Source organism: Melospiza melodia, chromosome 1 (genome assembly GCF_035770615.1).
Source record: "Melospiza melodia melodia isolate bMelMel2 chromosome 1, bMelMel2.pri, whole genome shotgun sequence".
NCBI classification, from domain to species: Eukaryota; Metazoa; Chordata; class Aves; order Passeriformes; family Passerellidae; genus Melospiza; species Melospiza melodia.
Window position 1 is genome coordinate 173162085 of NC_086194.1, and position 24865 is coordinate 173186949.

The following is a 24865-nucleotide window of genomic DNA, read 5'->3' on the forward strand; positions in this document are numbered from 1 at the left end:
TGGGTGAAGGGTTTGGATTTTGGGGTGAAGGGTTTGGAATTTGGGATTTGGATCTTGGGGTGAAGAATTTGGAATTTGGGATGAAGGATTTGGATTTTGGGGTGAAGGATTTGGGGGTGAAGGGTTTGGATTTTGGGGTGAAGGATTTGGGATGAAGGATTTGGGAACTTTAGGATGAAGAATTTGGATTTTGGGATGAATTTTGGGGTGAAGGGTTTGGATTTTGGGATTTGGATCTTGGGGTGAAGAATTTGGAATTTGGTATGAAGGATTTGGATTTTGGGATGAAGGGTTTCGATTTTGGAGTGAAGGATTTGGATTTTGGGGTGAATTTTGGGTGAATAATTTGGATTTTGGGCTGAATTTGGGATTGAAGGGTTTGGATTGTGGGGTGAAATTGGGCTTGAAGGGTTTGGATTTTGGAATTAATTTGGGGTGAAGGATTTTGATTTTGGAGTGAATTTTGGATGAAGGATTTGGATTTTGGTGTGAAGGGTTTGGAATTTGGGATTTGGATTTTGGGGTGAAGAATTTGGATTTTGGGGGGAAGGGTTTGGGTGATTTGGGCGGTGCCATGCAATGAATGAACCCCCAATTCCTGCTGAATCATTAATTAACATTTATTCCATCATGAAATCCCGTCCCGCGGCAATTCCGACGTTCCAGAATTTCCCCTCCGGACGCGGCAACAAAACCTCGGGAAAAACTTCGGGATTGGGGCAGGAAAATCTCCCAAAAGTGGACGGGAAACCCTGAAATGAAACAGAAAATGTCAGGGGGGGAAAAAAATATAAAATAAAAATAAAATATCGGGGTGGGGTTAAAAAAAATATAAAATAAAATATCGGGGTGGGAGAAAAAAAATATAAAATAAAATTAAAATATCGGGGTGGGGAAAAAATATAAAATAAAATTAAAATATCAGGGTGGGGTCAAAAAAATATTAAAAAACCCAGAAAATATCAGGGTGGGGTAAAATAAAATATAAAATAAAATATCGGGGTGGGGGAAAAAAATATAAAATAAAATTAAAATATCGGGGTGGGGAAAAAAATATAAAATAAAATTAAAATATCGGGGTGGGGTTAAAAAAAACAAAATAAAATATTGGGGTGGGGAAAAAAAATATAAAATAAAACAGAAAATATCAGGGTAGGGTAAAAAAAATATAAAAACAAAACAGAAAATATCAGGGTGGGGTAAAATAAAATATAAAATAAAAATAAAACATCAGGGTGGGGGAAAAATATAAAATAAAACAGAAAACATCAGGGGGAGAAAAAATACAAAATAAAAATAAAATATCAGAGTGGGATAAATATATAAAATAAAACAGAAAACATCAGGGTGGGAAAAAATATAAAATAAAACACAAAATATCAGGGTGGGGAAAAATATAAAATAAAACAGAAAATATCAGGGTGGGGAAAAAAATATAAAATAAAAATAAAATATCGGGGTGGGGGAAAAAATATAAAATAAAACAGAAAATATCAGGGTAAAAAAATGTAAAATAAAACACAAAATATCAGGGTGGGGAAATATAAAATAAAAATAAAATATCAGGGTGAGGAAAAAAGATAAAATAAAACAGAAAATATTGGGGTGGGGTAAAAAATATAAAATAAAAATAAAATATCGGGGTGGGGAAAAAAATATAAAATAAAACAGAAAACATCAGGAGGGGGGAAAAATATAAAATAAAACAGAAAATATAAAATAAAAAAGAAAACATCAGGAGGGGGGAAAAATATAAAATAAAACAGAAAATATCAGGAGGGGGGAAAAATATAAAATAAAACAGAAAATATAAAATAAAACAGAAAACATCAGGGTGGGGTCAAAATATAAAATAAAAATAAAATATCAGGGTGGGGAAATATAAAATAAAATATAAAATATAAAATAAAACAGAAAATATCAGGGTGGGGTTAAAAAAATATAAAATAAAACAGAAAACATCAGGGTGGGGGAAAAAAATATAAAAATATAAAATAAAACAGAAAATATCAGGGTGGGGGAAAATATAAAATAAAACAGAAAATATCAGGATGGGGAAAAAATATAAAATAAAAATAAAACGTCAGGGTGGGGAAAAAATATAAAATAAAACAGAAAACATCAGGGTGGGGGAAAAAATAAAATATAAAATAAAACAGAAAACATCAGGGTAAAAAATGTAAAATAAAACACAAAACATCAAAAAAATATAAAATAAAACAGAAAATATCAGGGTGGGGAAAAAATATAAAATAAAATATCGGGGTGGGGAAAAATATATAAAATAAAACAGAAAACATCAGGATGGGGTAAAAATATAAAAATATGAAATAAAACAGAAAACATCAGGGTGGAGGAAAATATAAAATAAAACACAAAATATCAGGGTGGGGAAAAAAAATATAAAATAAAACAGAAAACATCAGGGTGGGAAAAAATATAAAATAGAACAGAAAACATCGGGGTGGGGAAAAAATAAAATGAAAATAAAACATCAGGAGGGGGAAAAATATAAAATAAAACACAAAATATTAGGATGGGGTAAAAAAATATAAAATAAAACAGAAAAAATCGGGGGGGGAAAATATAAAATGAAACACAAAACATCAGGGGGGGAAAAAATATAAAATAAAAATAAAATATCAGGGTGGGATAAAAATGTATAAAATAAAAAAAAACATCAGGGTGGGGAAAAAATATAAAATAAAACACAAAATATCAGAATGGGGTAAAAAATATAAAATAAAACATCAGGGTGGGGGAAAAAATAAAATAAAACAGAAAACATCAGGGTGGGGAAATATAAAATACAATATAAAATATAAAATAAAACAGAAAACATCAGGGTGGGGAAAAAAATATAAAATAAAACGGAAAATATCAGAATGGGGGAAAATATAAAATAAAACAGAAAATATCAGGGTGGGGGAAAAAATATAAAATGAAAGAGAAAACAGAAAACATCAGGGTGGGGAAATATAAAATAAAATATAAAATATAAAATAGAACAGAAAACATCAGGGTAAAAAAATATAAAATAAAACAGAAAACAGAATTTGGATTTTGGGGTGAATTTGGGATTGAAGAATTTGGAGTTTGGGATTGAAGAATTTGGATTTTGGGGTGAATTTTGGACGTAGGATTTGGATTTTGGCGTGAATAATTTGGATTTTGGGATGAATTTTTGGGGTGACGGGTCTGGATTTTGGGATGAAGGATTTGGATTTTGGGGTGAATTTTGGGATTGAAGGGTTTGGATTGTGGGGGGAATTTGGGATTGAAGGGTTTGGATGTTGGAGTGAAGGATTTGGATTTTGGGATGAATTTTGGGATTGAAGGGTTTGGATTTTGGGATTGAAGGATTTGGATTTTGGGATGAATTTTTGGGGGAAGGATTTGGATTTTGGGATGAATTTTGGATGAAGAATTTGGATTTTTCGGTGAATTTTTGCATGAATTTCCCAGAGAATTTGGATTTTGGGATGAATTTTTGGGTGACGGGTTTGGATTTTGGCATGAAGGATTTGGATTTTGGGGTGAATTTTGGGATTGAAGAATTTGGATTTTGGGACGAATTTTTGGGTGACGGCTTTGGATTTTGGGGTGAATTTTGGCATGAAGAATTTGGATTTTGGGATGAATTTTGGATGAAGGATTTGGATTTTGGGGTGAATTTTGGGATTGAGGAATTTGGATTTTGGGCTGAAGGATTTTGGGGTGAAGAATTTGGATTTTGGGGTGAATTTTGGATGAAGAATTTTGGGATGAATTTTGGGTGAAGGGTTTGGATTTTGGGGTGAAGGATTTGGATTTTGGGGTGAATTTTGGGATTCAAGGATTTGGATTTTGGGACGAATTTTGGATGAAGAATTTGGATTTTGGGGTGAATTTTGGACGTAGGATTTGGATTTTGGCGTGAATAAATTGGATTTTGGGATGAATTTTTGGGGTGACGGGTCTGGATTTTGGGATGAAGGATTTGGATTTTGGGATGAATTTTAGGGCGCAGAATTTGGATTTTGGGATGAATTTTGGGATTGAAGGGTTTGGATTGTGGGGGGAATTTGGGATTGAAGGGTTTGGATTTTGGGGTGAAGGATTTGGATTTTGGGATGAATTTTGGGATTGAAGGATTTGGATTTTGGGATTGAAGGATTTGGACTTTGGGATGAATTTTTGGGGGAAGGGTTTGGATTTTGGGATGAATTTTGGGGTGAACAATTTGGATTTTTCGGTGAATTTTTGCATGAATTTCCCAGAGAATTTGGATTTTGGGATGAATTTTTGGGTGACGGGTTTGGATTTTGGCATGAAGGATTTGGATTTTGGGATGAATTTTGGATGAAGGATTTGGATTTTGGGCTGAAGGATTTTGGGGTGAAGAATTTGGATTTTGGGGTGAATTTTGGATGAAGAATTTTGGGATGAATTTTGGGTGAAGGGTTTGGATTTTGGGGTGAAGGATTTGGATTTTGGGATGAATTTTGGGATTCAAGGATTTGGATTTTGGGACGAATTTTGGATGAAGGATTTGGATTTTGGGGTGAATTTTGGACGTAGGATTTGGATTTTGGCGTGAATAATTTGGATTTTGGGATGAATTTTTGGGGTGACGGGTCTGGATTTTGGGATGAAGAATTTGGATTTTGGGATGAATTTTGGGGTGAAGGGTTTGGATTTTGGGCTGAAGGATTTTGGGGTGAAGAATTTGGATTTTGGGGTGAATTTTGGATGAAGAATTTTGGGATGAATTTTGGGTGAAGGGTTTGGATTTTGGGGTGAAGGGTTTGGATTTTGGGATGAATTTTGGGATGAATAATTTGGATTTTGGGATGAATTTTTGGGTGACGGGTCTGGATTTTGGGATGAAGGATTTGGATTTTGGGATGAATTTTTGGGATGAATAATTTGGATTTTGGAATGAATTTTGGTGTGAAGAATTTGGATTTTGGGGTGAAGGATTTGGATTTTGGGATGAATTTTGGATGAAGGGTTTGGATTTTGGCGTGAAGAATTTTGATTTTGGGGTGAATTTTTGGGTGACGTGTCTGGATTTTGGCGTGAAAGGTTTGGATGTTGGGATGAATTTTGGATGAAAAATTTGGATTTTGGGGTGAATTTTGGGATTGAAGAATTTGTATTTTGGATGAAGGATTTGGATTTTGGGGTGAATTTTGGGATGAAGGATTTGGATTTTGGTATGAATTTTAGGGTGCAGAATTTGGATTTTGGGGTGAATTTTGGGATTGAAGGGTTTGGATTTTGGGGTGAATTCTGGGTGAAGGATTTGGATTTTGGGATTGACGGATTTGGATTTTGGGGTGAATTTTGCGATGGAGGATTTGGATTTTGGGATTGAAGCATTTGGATTTTGGGGTGAATTTTGGGATTGAAGGATTTGGATTTTGGGATTGAATAATTTGGATTTTCGGATGAATTTTGGATGAAGAATTTGGATTTTGGGATGAATTTTGCAATGAAGAATTTGCATTTTTCCATGAATCACCTTTCCCCCCCAATCACAACGCGAAGAAATCCAACTGCCCGTGCCCGCAGGGGTTGGAGCTCCACACGAGGTCGCTCCGCCCGGAACCCTCCAGCATCCGCCCCAACTCCGCCTCCACCATGGCCACCATCTCCTCATCCACCGCGGCCCCCAAACCCCACCGCGACCCCTGCGGCCGGCGGCGACCCGCGGGGAAGGGACGGGGGGGAATTTGGGATGGAAGGGTTGGGATGGGGGGGGGAATTTGGGATTGAGGGGTTGGGAATTTGGGATTGAAGGATTTGGATTTTGGCATGAAGGATTTGGATTTTGGGATGAACTTTTGCATGAAGAATTTGGATTTTGGGATGAATTTTGGAATTGAAGAATTTGGATTTTGGGATGAATTATGCATGAAGAATTTGGATTTTGGGTGAATTTTGGGATTGAAGGGTTTGGATTTTGGGATGAAGAGTTTGGATTTTGGGATGAATTTTGGGATTGAATGATTTGGATTTTGGGATTGAAGGATTTGGATTTTGGGGTGAATTTTGGATGAAGGATTTGAATTTTGGGATGAATTTTGCAATGAAGAATTTGCATTTTTCCGTGAATCACCTTTTCCCCCCAATCACAACGCGAAGAAATCCAACTCCCCGTGCCCGCAGGGGTTGGAGCTCCACACGAGGTCGCTCCGCCCGGAACCCTCCAGCATCCGCCCCAACTCCGCCTCCACCATGGCCACCATCTCCTCATCCACCGCGGGCCCCAAACCCCACCGCGACCCCTGCGGCCGGTAGCAATCCACGGGGAAGGGGTAGACCACCAGGCGGAGGTCGGGCAGCTCCAGGGTCTTGCGGAGCAGCTCCTTGAGCGCGGCCGTGGACAGGGAGTTGCCGTAGAGTCCCAGGAAGCGCAGGCGGGAGCAGCGGCGCAGCGTCGGCAGCAGCGCGTCCAGGTGGGGGTCGGCCATGCGGCATTCCATGAGGTCCAGGTGCAGCAGCGAGGCCGAGGTCTCCTCCAGCAGCAGCCGCAGCGGCTCCAGGAGGCCCTGGGAGAAGTCGTGGCCGCTCAGGTCCAGGCGCTTGAGGGCCGGCGCGTGGAAGCTCTGGGAGAGGAAGGCGAGGTCGGCGGGGACGAGGGAGCAGAAGGCCAATTCCAAGCTCTCCAACGGGGCCTGGAGGTCGCTGCGGGGAGGGGAAAGGGACAGGTCAGGATCGGGTGGGAACATGTGGGGAAATGTGGGGAACGAGAGCTGGGATTGCATCCGTGGGATCATGGGATTGTGGGATGGGTGAGGCTGGGAAAGAGCTCCAAGGACATCGAGTTTGACCTCTGAAAATCCTGGGATTTTGAGATTATGGGGTCATGGAATTGTGGAATGGGTGAGGTTGGGAAAGAGCTCCAAGAACATCGAGTTTGACCTCTGAAAATCCTGGGATTTTTGGAATATGGGATCATGGAGTTACAGAATGGCAGAGGTTGGGAAAGAGCTCCAAGACCATCAAGCTCCAGGCTTGAGAATCATGGAATTATGGGACCATAGGAACATGGAATTGTGGAATCAAACAATGGAATTATGGGATGACTCGGGTTGGGAAAGTCTCCAACACCATCAGGTTTGACATCTGAGGATGGTGGGACCATGGAGTTATGGAATGGGTGAGGGTGGGGAAAAGCTCCAGGACCATCAAGTTCAAGCTTTGAAAATCATGAAATCATGGAATGTGGGATCATGGAGTTCTGGGATGTGGGATATTGGACGATAATCCATGGGCTTGTGGAATGCGGGACCACTGAAGGCTGGGATGGATCCCAGAGCTCTGGAGCCATGGAGAGACTCTTTGGGAGAGGAAGGCGAGGTCGGCGGGGACGAGGGAGCAGAAGGCCAATTCCAAGCTCTCCAACGGGGCCTGGAGGTCGCTGCGGGGAGGGAAAAGGGACAGGTCAGGATCGGGTGGGAACATGTGGGGAAAGAGCTCCAAGAACATCGAGTTTGACCTCTGAAAATCCTGGGATTTTGGAATGATGGGATTGTGGAGCTATGGAATGGCTGAGGTTGGGAAGGATCTCCAAGAACATCGAGTTCCACCTCTGAAAATCCTGGGGCTTTGGAGTTATGGGGTCATGGAGTTATGGAATGGCTGAGGTTGGGAAAGATGGCCGAGAATCAAGTTTGACCTCTGAAATCCTGGGAGTTTGGAGTTATGGAGTCATGGAGTTATGGGATTACTCAGGTCATGAATGGTCTCCAAGAACATCAAAGTCAAGGATTGAGAATCATGGAGTTATGGGATCATGGAGCCATGGAATTGTGGAATGGCTGAGGTTGGGAAAGAGCTCCAAGAACATCGAGTTTGACTTTTGAAAATCCTGGGATTTTGAGATTATGGGGTCATGGAATCGTGGAATTACTCAGGGCAGGAAAGGTCTCCAAGACCATCAAGGTCAAGCTTTGAGAATCATGGAATTTATGGGATCATGGAGCCATGGAATTGTGGAATGGCTGAGGTTGGGAAAGAGCTCCAAGAACATCAAGGTCAACGATTGAAAGTCATGGAATTATGGGATCATGGAGTCATGGAATTTTGGAATTAAATAATGGAATTTTGGTGTGGCTGAGGTTGGGAAAGGGCTCCCAGACCATCAAGTTCAAGGTTTGACAATCATGGAACTCTGGGGATCACGGGGTCATGGAATTGTGGAATGTTTGAAGTTGGGAAAGAGCTCCAAGAACATCAAGTTCCACCTCTGAAAATCCTGGGATTTTGGAATGATGGGATTGTGGAATTATGGAATGGCTGAGGTTGGGAAGGTCTCCAAGACCATCAAGTTCAAGGTTTCAAAATCATGGAGTTATGGAATGGCTGAGGTTGGGAAAGATGGCCGAGAATCAAGTTTAACCTCTGAAATCCTGGGATTGTGGAGTTCTGGGGTCATGGAGTTATGGGATTACTCAGGTCATGAATGGTCTCCAAGAACATCAAAGTCAAGGATTGAGAATCATGGAGTGATGGGAGCACAGAGCCGTGGGATTGTGGGATGGCTGAGGTTGGGAAAGAGCTCCAAGAACATCGAGTTCGACCTCTGAAAATCCTGGGATTTTGGAATGATGGGATGTTGGGATTGTTAGATGGCTGAGGTTGGGAAAGAGCTCCAAGAACATCAAGGTCAACGATTGAAAGTCATGGAATCATGGGATCATGGAGTCATGGAATTTTGGAATTAAATCATGGAATTTTGGTGTGGCTGAGGTTGGGAAAGGGCTCCCAGACCATCAAGTTCAAGGTTTGACAATCATGGAACTCTGGGGATCACGGGGTCATGGAATTGTGGAATGTTTGAAGTTGGGAAAGAGCTCCAAGAACATCAAGTTCCACCTCTGAAAATCCTGGGATTTTGGAATGATGGGATCGTGGAATTATGAAATGATGGAGGTTGGGAAGGTCTCCAAGACCATCAAGTTCAAGGTTTGAAAATCATGGAGTTATGGAATGGCTGAGGTTGGGAAAGATGGCCGAGAATCAAGTTTGACCTCTGAAATCCTGGGATTTTGGAGTTCTGGGGTCACGGAGTTATGGGATTACTCAGGTCATGAATGGTCTCCAAGAACATCAAAGTCAAGGATTGAGAATCATGGAGTTGTGGGATCACAGAGCCGTGGGATTGTGGGATGGCTGAGGTTGGGAAAGAGCTCCAAGAACATCGAGTTTGACCTCTGAAAATCCTGGGATTTTGAGATTATGGGGTCATGGAATCATGGAATTACTCAGGGCAGGAAAGGTCTCCAAGACCATCAAGGTCAAGGTTTGAGAATCATGGAATTTATGGGATCATGGAGCCATGGAATTGTGGAATGGCTGAGGTTGGGAAAGAGCTCCAAGAACATCAAGGTCAACGATTGAAAGTCATGGAATTATGGGACCATGGAGTCACGGAATTTTGGAATTAAATCATGGAATTTTGGTGTGGCTGAGGTTGGGAAAGGGCTCCCAGACCATCAAGTTCAAGGTTTGACAATCATGGAACTCTGGGGATCACGGGGTCATGGAATTGTGGAATGTTTGAAGTTGGGAAAGAGCTCCAAGAACATCAAGTTCCACCTCTGAAAATCCTGGGATTTTGGAATGATGGGATCATGGAATTATGAAATGATGGAGGTTGGGAAGGTCTCCAAGACCATCAAGTTCCAGGTTTCAAAATCATGGAGTTATGGAATGGCTGAGGTTGGGAAAGATGGCCGAGAATCAAGTTTGACCTCTGAAATCCTGGGATTTTGGAGTTATGGGGTCACGGAGTTATGGGATTACTCAGGTCATGAATGGTCTCCAAGAACATCAAAGTCAAGGATTGAGAATCATGGAGTGATGGGATCACAGAGCCGTGGGATTGTGGGATGGCTGAGGTTGGGAAAGAGCTCCAAGAACATCACGTCTGACCTCTGAAAATCCTGGGACTTTGGAGTTATGGGGTCATGGAATCGTGGAATTATTCAGGGCAGGAAAGGTCACCAAGACCATCAAGGTCAAGGTATGAGAATCATGGAATTATGGGATCATGGGTTCTTGGAATTGTGGAATTAAATAATGAAATTTTGGCGTGGCTGAGGTTGGGAAAGAGCTCCCAGAACGTCAACTCTGACCCCTGAAAATACTGGAATTTCGGAATTATGGAGTTATGGAATGGCTGAGGTTGGGAAAGGTCTCCAAGACCATCAAGCTCCATGTTTGAGATTCATGGAATTATGGGATCACAGAGCCGTGGGATTGTGGAATGGCTGAACTTGAGAAAGAGCTCCGAGAACGTAAAGTTTGACTCCTGAAATTCCTGGGATTTTGGAATGATGGGGTCGTGGAGTTATGGAATGGCTGAGGTTGGGAAAGATCTCCAGGAACATCAAGGTCAAATTCGGAGAATCATGGAATGATGGGATCGTGGGGTCATGGAATTGTGGAATCAGATCATGGAATTATGGAATGGCTCAGGTTGGGAAAGGTCTCCAACACCATCAGGTTTGACATCTGAGGATGGTGGGACCATGGAGTTGTGGAATGATGGGTCCATGAGATTGTGATCATGGAACGCATGGAACGGCTGAAGTTGGGAAAGGTCTCCAAGACCATCAAACTCCAGGTGTGAGACTCATGGAATAATGGAGTTATGGAGCCAGGGAATTGTAGAATTGTGGAATTGTGAGGTCTTGGGATCAGGGATTTTGGAATTTTGAGGTTATTGAATTATGGAATGGCTCAGGTTGGGAAAGGTCTCCAACACCATCAGGTTTGACATCTGAGGATGGTGGGACCATGGAGTTGTGGAATGGCTGAGGGTGGGGAAAAGCTCCAGGACCATCAAGTTCAAGGTTTGAGAATCATGGAATTACGGGATCACAGAGCCGTGGGATTGTGGGATGGCTGAGGTTGGGAAAGAGCTCCAAGAACATCGAGTTCGACCTCTGAAAATCCTGGGATTTTGGAATGATGGGGTCATGGAATCGTGGAATTACTCAGGGCAGGAAAGGTCTCCAAGACCATCAAGGTCAAGGTTTGAGAATCATGGAATTTATGGGATCATGGAGCCAGGGAATTGTGGAATCAAATTGTGGAATTATGGAATGGGCGAGGTTGGGAAGGGTCTCTAAGAACATCGAGTTTGATCTCTGAAAATCCTGGGATTTGGGAATTATGGGATCATGGAGTTATGGAATGGCTGAGGTTGGGAAAGGTCTCCAAGACCATCAAGCTCCAGGTTTGAGAATCATGGAATGATGGGATCGTGGGGTCATGGAATTGTGGAATCAAATTGTGGAATTATGGAATGACTCAGGTTGGGAAAGTCTCCAACACCATCAGGTTTGACATCTGAGGATGGTGGGACCATGGAGTTGTGGAATGGCTGAGGGTGGGAAAGGTCTCCAAGAACATCGAGTTTGACCTCTGAAAATCCTGGGATTTTGGAGTTATGGGGTCATGGAATCATGGAATTACTCAGGGCAGGAAAGGTCTCCAAGACCATCAAGGTCAAGGATTGGAATCATGGAATTATGGGATCATGGGGTCATGGAATTTTGGAATGGCTGAGGTTGAGAAAGAGCTCCAAGAACATCACGTCTGACGTCTAAAAATCCTGGGATTTTGGAATGATGGGATGTTGGGATTGTGAGATGGGTGAGGTTGGGGAAGGTCTCCAAGAACATCGAGTTTGACCTCTGAAAATCCTGGGATTGTGGAGTTATGGGGTCATGGAGTTATGGAATGGCTGAGATTAGGAAAGTTTTCCAAGACCATCAAGGTCAAGGTTTGAGAATCATGGAATGATGGGACCATGGGGTCATGGAATTATGGAATGGCTATGGTTGGGAAAGAGCTCCAAGAACATCGAGTGTGATCTCTGAAAATCCTGGGATTTGGGAATAATGGGATCATGGAGTTATGGAATGGCTGAGGTTGGGAAAGAGCTCCAAGACCATCAAGTTCAACCTCTGAAAATCCTGGGATTTTGGAGTGATGGGGTCATGGAATCGTGGAATTACTCAGGGCAGGAAAGGTCACCAAGACCATCAAGCTCCAGGTTTGAGAATCATGGAATGATGGGATCGTGGGGTCATGGAATTGTGGAATCAAACAATGGAATTATGGAATGGCTCTGGTTGGGAAAGAGCTCCCAGACCATCAGGTTTGACATCTGAGGATGGTGGGGCCATGGAGTTATGGAATGGGTGAGGTTGGGAAAGAGCTCCAAGACCATCAAGGTCAAGGTTTGAGAATCATGGAATTATGGAGTCGAGTAGTGGAATTTTGGAATGACTGAAGTTGGGAAAGAGCTCCAAGAACATCGAGTTTGAGCTCTGAAAATCCTGGGATTTTGGAATGATGGGATCGTGGAGTTATGAAATGATGGAGGTTGGGAAGGTCTCCAAGACCATCAAGTTCAAGGTTTCAAAATCATGGAGTTATGGAATGGCTGAGGTTGGGAAAGATGGCCGAGAATCAAGTTTGACCTCTGAAATCCTGGGAGTTTGGAGTTATGGGGTCAGGGAGTTATGGGATTACTCAGGTCATGAATGGTCTCCAAGAACATCAAAGTCAAGGATTGAGAATCATGGAGTGATGGGATCACAGAGCCGTGGGATTGTGGGATGGCTGAGGTTGGGAAAGAGCTCCAAGAACATCGAGTTCGACCTCTGAAAATCCTGGGATTTTGGAGTTATGGGATCATGGAGTTATGGAATTTCTCAGGGCAGGAAAGGTCACCAAGACCATCAAGCTCCAGGTTTGAGAACCATGGAATTATGGGATCGTGGGGTCATGGAATTGTGGAATCAAATAATGGAATTATGGAATGGCTCTGGTTGGGAAAGAGCTCCCAGACCATCAGGTTTGACATCTGAGGATGGTGGGGCCATGGAGTTATGGAATGGCTGAGGTTGGGGAAAAGCTCCAGGACCATCAAGGTCAAAATCGGAGAATCATGGAATTATGGGATCACAGAGCCATGGGATTCTGGAATGGCTGAGGTTGGGGAAGAGCTCCAAGAACATCAAGTTTGACCTCTGAAAATCCTGGGATTTTGGAATTTTGAGGTTATTGAATTATGGAATGGCTCAGGTTGGGAAAGGCCTCCAAGACCATCAGGTTTGACATCTGAGGATGATGGGATCATGGAGTTGTGGATCCATGAGATTGTGGGGTCATGGAGTGGCATGGTCATGGAATCATGGAATTATGGAATGGCTGAAGTTGGAGGAGATCTCCAAGATCATCAAGTTGCACCTTTGAGAATCGTGGAATTATGGAGTCACGGAGCCGGGCAATAGTGGAGTTACGGAGTTTTGGGATCCTGGAGTTCATGGGATTAGGGAATCGTGGGATATTGGGATTCTGGGATCAGGGAGCTATGAAATTACGGGATCATGGAGTTCCGGGCTCATGGAGCCGTTGAAGTTGGAAAAGGCTTCAGGATCATCAAATCCAACCTTTGGGAATCCTGGAATCGCAGAATTGTGGGGTCACGTAGTTATGGAATCATGGAGTCATGGACTGGTGGGATCATGGGATCATGGGATCGTTCAGGTTGGAAAAGATCTCCAAGACCATCGAGCCCAAACCTTGGGAATCGTGGACTGAGGAATGATGGGATCATGAAATTATGGGATGACGGAATCACTGGGTTGTCAACTCTTGGGACAACGGAACCACGGGATTATGGGAACATTGGGATAAAAAGTTCCTGAAATCAATGGATCATTCCGGGTGGAAAAGATGCTCACGGCCATCAAGCCCAAGCTCTGGGAATCTTAAAATTAAGAAATTACGAAATTTTGAATTTAAGGGAAAATGGAGTTATGGAATGTTGGGATAATGGGATCATGGGAACCTGGGGTCATTGAGGTTGGAAAAGATCTCCAAGACCATCGAGCACAAACTTTGGGAATCTTGGAATTGGGGAATGATGCGATCACGAATTTATGTGATAACGGAATTGTTGAGTCATAAACTATTGGGATGAGAGGGTCATCATGGGAATATTGGGACAATGACACCATGGAATCGTGGGGTCACTAAGATTGGAGAAGACCTCCAAGATTGCCAAGTTCAGCCTTTGAGAATCTTGGAATCACAGAATCCTGGGAACATGGAATTCTGGGACCATGGAATCACTGAGTCATGAGCTATTGGGATAACAGAATCGTGGGAACACGGGAACATTGGGACAATGAAATCATGGAATCAAGGGAACATCAAGATTGGAGAAGACCTCCAAGACCATCGAGCCCAAACCTTGGGAATCGTGGACTGAGGAATGATGGGATCATGAAATTATGGGATGATGGAATCACTGGGTTGTCAACTCTTGGGACAACGGAACCACGGGATTATGGGAACATTGGGATAAAAAGTTCCTGAAATCAATGGATCATTCCGGTTGGAAAAGATGCTCAAGACCATCAAGCCCAAGCTCTGGGAATCTTAGAATTAAGAAATTACGAAATTTTGAATTTAAGGGAAAATGGAGTCATGGACTGTTGGGATAATGGGATCATGGGAACCTGGGATCATTGAGGTTGGAAAAGATCTCCAAGACCATCGAGCAGAAACTTTGGGAATCGTGGACTAAGGAATTATGGGATCATGGAGTTACGGGGTCATGGAGCCGTTGAAGTTGGAAAAGGCTTCAGGATCATCAAATCCAACCTTTGGGAATCCCGGAATCGCAGAATTACGGGGTCACGTAGTTATGGAATCATGGAGTCATGGACTGGTGGGATCATGGGATCACGGGAACCTGGGATCATTCAGGTTGGAGAAGACCTCCAAGACCATCGAGCCCAAACCTTGGGAATCGTGGACTGAGGAATGATGGGATCATGAAATTATGGGATGACGGAATCACTGGGTTGTCAACTGTTGGGACAACGGAACCACGGGATTATGGGAACATTGGGATAAAAAGTTCCTGAAATCAATGGATCATTCCGGGTGGAAAAGATGCTCAAGACCATCAAGCCCAAGGTTTGGGAATCTCAGAATTAAGAAATTACGAAATCCTGAATTTAAGGGAAAATGGAGTCATGGATTATTGGGATAATGGGATCATGGGAACCTGGGATCATTGAGATTGGAAAAGATCTCCAAGACCATCGAGCCCAAACCTTGGGAATCGTGGACTAAGGAATGATGGCATCATGAAATTATGGGATGATGGAATCACTGGGTTGTCAACTCTTGGGACAACGGAACCACGGGATTATGGGAACATTGGGATAAAAAGTTCCTGAAATCAATGGATCATTCCGGGTGGAAAAGATGCTCAAGACCATCAAGCCCAAGCTCTGGGAATCTTAGAATTAAGAAATTACGAAATCTTGAATTTAAGGGAAAATGGAGTCATGGATTATTGGGATAATGGGATCATGGGAACCTGGGATCGTTCAGGTTGGAAAAGATCTCCAAGACCATCGAGCACAAACCTTGGGAATCGTGGACTAAGGAATTATGGGATCATGGAGTTCCAGGCTCATGGAGCCGTTGAAGTCGGAAAAGGCTTCAGGATCATCAAATCCAACCTTTGGGAATCCTGGAATCGCAGAATTATGGGATCACATAGTTATGGAATCATGGAGTCATGGACTGGTGGGATAACGGGATCATGGGAACCTGGGATCATCAAAATTGGAGAAGACCTCCAAGACCATCGAGGCCAAACCTTGGGAATCGTGGACTGAGGAATGATGGGATCATGAAACTATGGGATGATGGAATCACTGGGTTGTCAACTTTTGGGGCAACGGAATCACGGGATTATGGGAAAATTGGGATAAAAATTCCTGAAATCAATGGATCATTCCGGTTGGAAAAGATGCTCAAGAGCATTTGAGCCCAAGCTCTGGGAATCTTGGAATTAAGAAATTACGAAATCTTGAATTTAGGGGAAAATGGAGTCATGGATTGTTGGGATAATGGGATCATGGGAACCTGGGATCGTTTAGGTTGGAAAAGATCTCCAAGACCATCGAGCCCAAACCTTGGGAATCGTGGACTAAGGAATGATGGGATCATGGAGTTCCGGGCTCATGGAGCCATTGAAGTTGGAAAAGGCTTCAGGATCATCAAATCCAACCTTTGGGAATTCTGGAATCGCAGAATTACGGGATCACATAGTTGTGGAATCATGGAGTCATGGACTGGTGGGATCATGGAATCACAGGAACCTGGGATCATTAAGGTTGGAAAAGATCTCCAAGACCATCGAGGCCAAACCTTGGGAATCGTGGACTGAGGAATTATGGAATCATAAAATTATGGGATGATGGAATCACTGGGTTGTCAACTCTTGGGACAACGGAACCACGGGATTATGGGAACATTGGGATAAAAAGTTCCTGAAATCAGTGGATCATTCCGGGTGGAAAAGATGCTCACGGCCATCGAGCCCAAGCTCTGGGAATCTTAGAATTAAGAAATTACAAAATTTTGAATTTAAGGGAAAATGGAGTCATGGACTGTTGGGATAATGGGATCATGGGAACCTGGGATCGTTCAGGTTGGAAAAGATCTCCAAGACCATCGAGCACAAACTTTGGGAATCTTGGAATTGCGGAATTATGCGATCACGAATTTATGTGATAATGGAATTGTTGAGTCATAAACTATTGGGATGAGAGGGTCATCATGGGAATATTGGGACAATGACATCATGGAATCGTGGGGTCACTAAGGTTGGAGAAGACCTCCAAGATTGCCAAGTTCAGCCTTTGAGAATCTTGGAATCACAGAATCCTGGGAACATGGAATTCTGGGATCATGGAATCGCTCCGTCGTGAGCTGTTGGGATACCAGAATCGTGGGAACACGGGAACATTGGGACAATGAAATCATGGAATCAAGGGAACATCAAGATTGGAGAAGACCTCCAAGACCATCGAGCCCAAACCTTGGGAATCGTGGACTGAGGAATGATGGGATCATGAAATTATGGGATGACGGAATCACTGGGTTGTCAACTCTTGGGACAACGGAACCACGGGATTATGGGAACATTGGGATAAAAAGTTCCTGAAATCAATGGATCATTCCGGTTGGAAAAGATGCTCAAGGCCATCAAGCCCAAGCTCTGGGAATCTTAGAATTAAGAAATTATGAAATCTTGAATTTAAGGGAAAATGGAGTCATGGATTATTGGGATAATGGGATCATGGGAACCTGGGAGCATTCAGGTTGGAAAAGATCTCCAAGACCATCGAGCCCAAACCTTGGGAATCGTGGACTGAGGAATTATGGGATCATGGAGTTCCGGGCTCATGGAGCCGTTGAAGTTGGAAAAGGCTTCAGGATCATCAAATCCAACCTTTGGGAATTCTGGAATCGCAGAATTGTGGGGTCACGTAGTTATGGAATCATGGAGTCATGGACTGGTGGGATCATGGGAACCTGGGATCGTTCAGGTTGGAAAAGATCTCCAAGACCATCGAGCCCAAACCTTGGGAATCGTGGACTGAGGAATGGTGGGATCATGAAATTATGGGATGACGGAATCACTGGGTTGTCAACTCTTGGGACAACGGAACCACGGGATTATGGGAACATTGGGATAAAAAGTTCCTGAAATCAATGGATCATTCCGGTTGGAAAAGATGCTCAAGACCATCGAGCCCAAGCTCTGGGAATCTTAGAATTAAGAAATTACGAAATTTTGAATTTAAGGGAAAATGGAGTTATGGAATGTTGGGATAATGGGATCATGGGAACCTGGGACCGTTCAGGTTGGAAAAGATCTCCAAGACCATCGAGCAGAAACCTTGGGAATCGTGGACTAAGGAATTATGGGATCATGGAGTTCCGGGCTCATGGAGCCGTTGAAGTTGGAAAAGGCTTCAGGATCATCAAATCCAACCTTTGGGAATCCTGGAATCGCAGAATTATGGGGTCACGTAGTTATGGAATCATGGAGTCATGGACTGGTGGGATAATGGGATCATGGGAACCTGGGATCGTTCAGGTTGGAAAAGATCTCCAAGACCATCGAGCACAAACCTTGGGAATCGTGGTCTAAGGAATGATGGGATCATGAAATTATGGGATGATGGAATATTTGAGTTGTAAACTCTTGGGACAACGGAACCACGGGATTATGGGAACATTGGGATAAAAAGTTCCTGAAATCAATGGATCATTCCGGTTGGAAAAGATGCTCACGGCCATCAAGCCCAAGCTCTGGGAATCTTAGAATTAAGAAATTGCGAAATCTTGAATTTAAGGGAAAATGGAGTCATGGATTATTGGGATAATGGGATCATGGGAACCTGGGGTCATTGAGGTTGGAAAAGATCTCCAAGACCATCGAGCACAAACTTTGGGAATCTTGGAATTGGGGAATGATGCGATCACGAATTTATGTGATAATGGAATTGTTGAGTCATAAACTATTGGGATGAGAGGGTCATCATGGGAATATTGGGACAATGACATCATGGAATCGTGGCGTCACTAAGATTGGAGAAGACCTCCAAGATTGCCAAGTTCAGCCTTTGAGAATCTTGGAATCACAGAATCCTGGGAACATGGAATTCTGGGATCATGGAATCACTGAGTCATGAATTATTGGGATAACAGAATCCTGGGAACATGGAATTCTGGGATCATGGAATCACTGAGTCATGAATTATTGGGATAATGGAATCATGGGAACATGGGAATATTGGGATAATGAAATAATCGAATCAAGGGATCATCAAGATTGGAGAAGACCTCCAAGACCATCGAGCCCAACCTCTGGGAATCTTGGAATGCCGGAATTATGAGATCGTGAATTTATGTGAGAATGGAATTGTTGAGTCATAAAATATTGGGATAAGGGAATCATGGGAACAGTGGGATAATGAAATCCTGGAGTCATGGCGTCACTAAGATTGGAGACGACCTCCAAGATTATCGAGACCAACCTCTGGGAATCTTGGAATCGTGGAATTCTGGGATCATGAATTTATGGGATAATGAAAACCTTGAGTCATAAAATATTGGGATTATGGGTTCGTGGGAATATTGGGAGAATGCAATCCTGGAATTATGGGATCACTTAAGCTGGAAAAAATCTCCAAGATCATCAAGTTCAGCATTGGAGAATCCTGGAATCACTGAATGTTGGGATCACGGAACGACAGGACAACGGAGTCACCGAGTCACGAACTATCGGGATAACGGAACCGCGGGAACATCGGGACAATGAAATCCGGGAACCACGGGATCACCGAGGGTGGCAAAGACCCCCAAGCCCCCCAAGCCTTGGGGGGAAGAGCGGGAAGGGCCCGGCCGGGCCCCGCCGCGCGAGGAGCTCACCAGAGGATCTGGCGCAGGTTCCCGGAGAGCCGGGAGGATCCCAGGTTGAGCTCGCGCAGGCTGGGCAGCATTCCCAGCTGCCCGGCCAGGCACCGGATGCCGATGGCCGACTCGGGCGTGGGGCGCCGCACGTCCACGTTGCTGTACTGCAGCTTGAGGCTGCGCAGCTCCGGGAAGCGCGAGAGGTGCGGCAGGATCACCGAGAGCCCGGCCAGCCCCAGGTTGTTGAATCTCAGGTCCACCCTGCGCAGGAAGGACGGGTCCAGCGATTCCAGCAGTGCCGCGATGGCCGACGCCGAGAGCTCCTCGGCTTGGAGCTCGCGGCACTTGAGGCGCAGCGGGCCGGCGGATCCGGTCCGGAGCGCGTCGCGCAGGATCCCGTAGGACGTCCCGTTGACGAACAGGTCGGCGTGGATGTCGACGCCCGGCGGCTGCGGAGCGGCCGCGGCCGTGGCGGCGCCGGAGCGGCCTTTGTGCCGCTTGGATCCGCGCCGCTGGAATTCCCGCCGGTGCTTGGACACCTCCACGCAAGCCTTGGCCAAAGCCACCGTGCCCGACCAGACGCTCATCCCGTCCGGAGTGCGGCCGGACGCCGAATCCGGGAGGCCGGTGATGTCCAGAACGCGCAGGCTGGGGGACGTGGGAAGGGATCGTCGAAAATGGGGTGGAAACATCAAAAACAGGAAGAGAGAAATCATTAAAAATTGGGAAAGAACAATCATGTAAAGGAAGGAACCATGAAAAATGGGAAGGAACCGTCAAAACTTGGAGGAAACCATCAAAAATGGGAAGAAACGTTCAAGTACAAGAAGAAACCATCAAAAATGGAAAAAAACCATAAAAACAGGGAAGAAGACATAAACGGGAAGAAAGCATCAAAAACAGGATGGAACCATCAAAAATGAGAGGAAACCATCAAAAATGAGAGGAAACCATCAAAAATGGGAAGAAACGTTCAAATACAAGAAGAAACCATCAAAAAAGGAAAAAAAACCCATAAAAACTGGGAAGAAGACGTAAATGGGAAGAAACCATCAAAAACGGGAAGGAACCATCAAAAATGAGAGGGAACCATCAAAAATTGGAAAAACGTTCAAATACAAGAAGAAACCATCAAAAACGGGAAAAAAACCATAAAAACTGGGAAGAAAACATAAACAGGAAGAAACCATCAAAAACAGGAAGGAATCATCAAAAATGAGAGGAAACCATCAAAAATGGGAAGGAACATTCAAGTACAAGAGGCAACCATCAAAAAGGAAAAAAAACCATAAAAACTGGGAAGAAGACATAAACGGGAAGAAACCATCAGAAAACGAAGGAAATATCAAAAATGAGAGGAAACCATCAAAAATGGGAGGAAATAATAAAAAATGAGACAAAGCCATCAGAAATTGTGTGGAAACTGTGACAAATGGGAGGAAAGCATCAAAACCAGGAAGGAATCATGAAAAATGGGATGGAACCATCAAATGCAAGAAGAAACCATCAAAAACAGGAGGAAAACATTAAAAATGGGAAGAAATCATAAAAAATGCAAAGAAACCATCAAAAAAAAATCAAAGAAACCATTAAAAGCATCGAAAATGGAAAGGAATCATGAAAAATGGGAAGGAACCATCAAAAACAGGAGGGAATCATCAAAAATGGAACCATCAAAAATGGGATGGGACAGTCAAGGAAGGAACCATCTGAAGTGGCAAGAAACCATCAAAAATGGGAGGAAATGGTCAAAAACAGGAAGGAAACATCAAAAACAAAGAGAAACCATGAAAAACTGGAGGAAACCATCAAAAATGGGAGAAAACCATTAGAAACAGGAGGAAGTCCTCAAAAATGGGAAGGAACCGTCAAGGAAGGAACCATCTAAAGTGGCAAGGAACCATCAAAAATGGGAGGAAACCAAAAATGGGAAGGAACCATCAAAAATGCAAAGGAACCATGAAAAATGGGAGGGAACCATCAAAATCAAGAAGGAACCCTCAAAACCAGAAAGGAACCATCAAAAACGGGATGGAATCATCAAAAATGGGAAGGAACCATGAAAAACAAGAAGGAAACCATCCAAACCAACAAGGTACCACCAAAAATGGGAAGGGAACATCAAAAAATGAAAGAAACCATTAAGGATGGGAAGGAACCATCAAAAACAGGAACCATCAAAAATGGGATGGAACCGTCAAGGAAGGAACCATCTAAAGTGGCAAGGAACCATCAAAAATGGGAGGAAACCAAAAATGGGAAGGAACCGTCAAAAATGCAAAGGAACCATCAAAATCAAGAAGGAACCCTCAAAAACAGAAAGGAACCATCAAAAACGGGATGGAACCATCAAAAATGGGAAGGAACCATCAAAAATGGGAACCATCAAGAAAAGGAGGAAACCCTCAAAAATGGGAGGAAACCATCAAAAATGGGAGAAAACCACCAAAAATTGAAAGAAACCATTAAGGATGGGAAGGAACCATCAAAAACTGGAGGAAACATCAAAAACGGGATGGAACTGTCAAGGAAGGAACCATCCAAAGTGGGAAGAAGCCATCAAAAATGGGAGGAAACCATAAATGGGAAGGAACCATCAAAAATGGGAAGAAACCATCAAAACCAAGAAGGAACCCTCAAAAACAGAAAGGAACCATCAAAACCAGGAAGGAACCATCAAAAATGGGAAGGAACCATGACAAACAAGAAGGAAACCATCCAAACCAACAAGGTACCACCAAAAATGGGAAGGGAACATCAAAAAATGAAAGAAACCGTTAGGGATGGGAAGGAACCATCAAAAACAGGAGGAAACATCAAAAACAGGATGGAACCGTCAAGGAAGGAACCATCTAAAGTGGCAAGGAACCATCAAAAATGGGAGGAAACCAAAAATGGGAAGGAACCATCAAAAATGCAAAGGAACCATCAAAATGAAGATGGAACCCTCAAAACCAGAAAGGAACCATCAAAAACGGGATGGAATCATCAAAAATGGGAAGGAACCATGAAAAAGAAAATGAAGCCATTAAAAATGGGAGGAATCCATCAATGGGAAGGAACCATCAAAAATGCAAAGGAACCATGAAAAATGGGAGGAAACCATCAAAAACAGGAAGGAACCCTCAAAACCAGAAAGGAACCATCAAAAACGGGATGGAATCATCAAAAATGGGAAGGAACCATGAAAAACAAGAAGGAAACCATCCAAACCAACAAGGTACCACCAAAAATGGGAAGGGAACATCAAAAAATGAAAGAAACCATTAAGGATGGGAAGGAACCATCAAAAACTGGAGGAAACATCAAAAACAGGATGGAACCGTCAAGGAAGGAACCATCCAAAGTGGCAAGGAACCATCAAAAATGGGAGGAAACCAAAAATGGGAAGGAACCGTCAAAAATGGGATGAAACCATCAAAATCAAGAAGGAACCCTCAAAAACAGAAAGGAACCATCAAAAACGGGATGGAACCATCCAAAAATGGGAAGGAACCATGAAAAAGAAAATGAAGCCATTAAAAATGGGAGGAATCCATCAATGGGAAGGAACCATCAAAAATGCAAAGGAACCATGAAAAATGGGAGGAAACCATCAAAAACAGGAAGGAACCCTCAAAACCAGAAAGGAACCATCAAAACCGGGATGGAACCATCAAAAATGGGATGGAACCAGCAAAACTGGGAAGCAACCATGAAAAACAAGAAGGAAACCATCCAAACCAACAAGGTACCACCAAAAACAGGAAGAGAACATCAAACATGGGAATAAACCATCAAACACAAGAAGGAAACCATCCAAACCAACAAGGCACCACCAAAAACGGGAAGGGAACATCAAACATGGGAATAAACCATCGAACACAAGAAGGAAACCATCGCAACCAAGCAGGAACCACCAAAAGCGACGGAGGAACCTCAGGAACGGAGGTGGTGCCCCCATCCCGACGCTGCCCAGAACCCACCTGGCGTCGTGGCCGGGCTCCTCCAGCTGCCGCCGCAGCTGCGCCACCACGGAAAAAACCATCAAAAGCAGGAATTCATCAACAGGGATGGAGCCATCAAAAATGGGAGGGAACCATCAAAAACGGGAACCATCAAGAACAAGAGGAAACCCTCAAAAATGGGAGGAAACCATAAAAAATGGGAAGAAACCACCAAAAAATGAGAGAAACCAGTAAGGATGGGAAGGAACCATCAGAAACTGGAGGAAACATCAAAAATGGGAAGGAACCATGAAAAACAAAAAGAAGCCATTAAAAATGGGAGGAATCCATCAAAAACAGGAAGGAACCATCCAAACTGGGAAGAAACCATGAGAAACAAGAAGGAAACCATCCAAACCAACAAGGTACCACCAAAAACGGGAAGGGAACATCACAAAATGAAAGAAACCATTAAGGATGGGACGGAACCATCAAAAACAGGAACCATCAAAAATGGGATGGAACCGTCAAGGAAGGAACCATCTAAAGTGGAAAGGAACCATCAAAAATGGGAGGAAACCAAAAATGGGAAGGAACCGTCAAAAATGGGAAGAAACCATCAAAATCAAGAAGGAACCCTCAAAAACAGCAAGGAACCATCAAAAACGGGATGGAACCATCAAAAATGGGAAGAAACCATGAAAAACAAGAAGGAAACCATCGCAACCAAGCAGGAACCACCAAAAGCGACGGAGGAACCTCAGGAACAGAGGTGGTGCCCCCATCCCGACGCTGCCCAGAACCCACCTGGCGTCGTGGCCGGGCTCCTCCAGCTGCCGCCGCAGCTGCGCCACCACGGAAAAAACCATCAAAAGCAGGAATTCATCAACAGGGATGGAACCATCAAAAATGGGAGGGAACCATCAAAAACGGGAACCGTCAAGAACAAGAGGAAACCCTCAAAAATGGGAGGAAACCGTAAAAAATGGGAGAAAACCACCAAAAATTGAAAGAAACCATTAAGGATGGGAAGCAACCATCAAAAACAGGAAGCATCAAAAAAACGGGATGGAACCGTCAAGGAAGGAACCATCTAAAGTGACAAAAATGGGAGGAAACCAAAAACAGGAAGGAACCATCAAAAAATGGGAAGAAACCATCAAAATGAAGAAGGAACCCTCAAAACCAGAAAGGAACCATCAAAAACGGGATGGAACCGTCAAGGAAGGAACCATCCAAAGTGGCAAGAAACCATCAAAAATGGGAGGAAACCATAAATGGGAAGGAACCATCAAAAATGGGAAGAAACCATCAAAATCAAGAAGGAACCCTCAAAACCAGAAAGGAACCATCAAAACCAGGATGGAACCATCCAAAAATGGGAAGGAACCATGAAAAAGAAAATGAAGCCATTAAAAATGGGAGGAATCCATCAATGGGAAGGAACCATCAAAAATGCAAAGGAACCATGAAAAATGGGAGGAAACCATCAAAAACAGGAAGGAACCCTCAAAACCAGAAAGGAACCATCAAAACCGGGATGGAACCATCAAAAATGGGATGGAACCATCAAAAACGGGAAGGAACCAGCAAAACTGGGAAGCAACCATGAAAAACAAGAAGGAAACCATCCAAAC

The 24865-nt window shown here is 43.5% G+C and overlaps 1 long non-coding RNA gene and 1 pseudogene across 1 annotated transcript; both read right to left on the bottom strand.

Annotated features, from left to right (window-relative positions):
- Window positions 1–602: 602 nt before the first annotated feature.
- Window positions 603–5725, bottom strand: LOC134431037 (uncharacterized). The gene is made up of 2 exons (XR_010030934.1): window positions 5507–5725; window positions 603–752 (listed from the first exon to the last, which is right to left on the bottom strand). It is a non-coding gene; the product is annotated as an uncharacterized LOC134431037 (long non-coding RNA).
- Window positions 5726–6066: 341 nt separating this feature from the next.
- The window catches only part of LOC134417500 (leucine-rich repeat-containing protein 14-like), a 29531-nt pseudogene continuing 10732 nt past the window's right edge, over window positions 6067–24865 (bottom strand).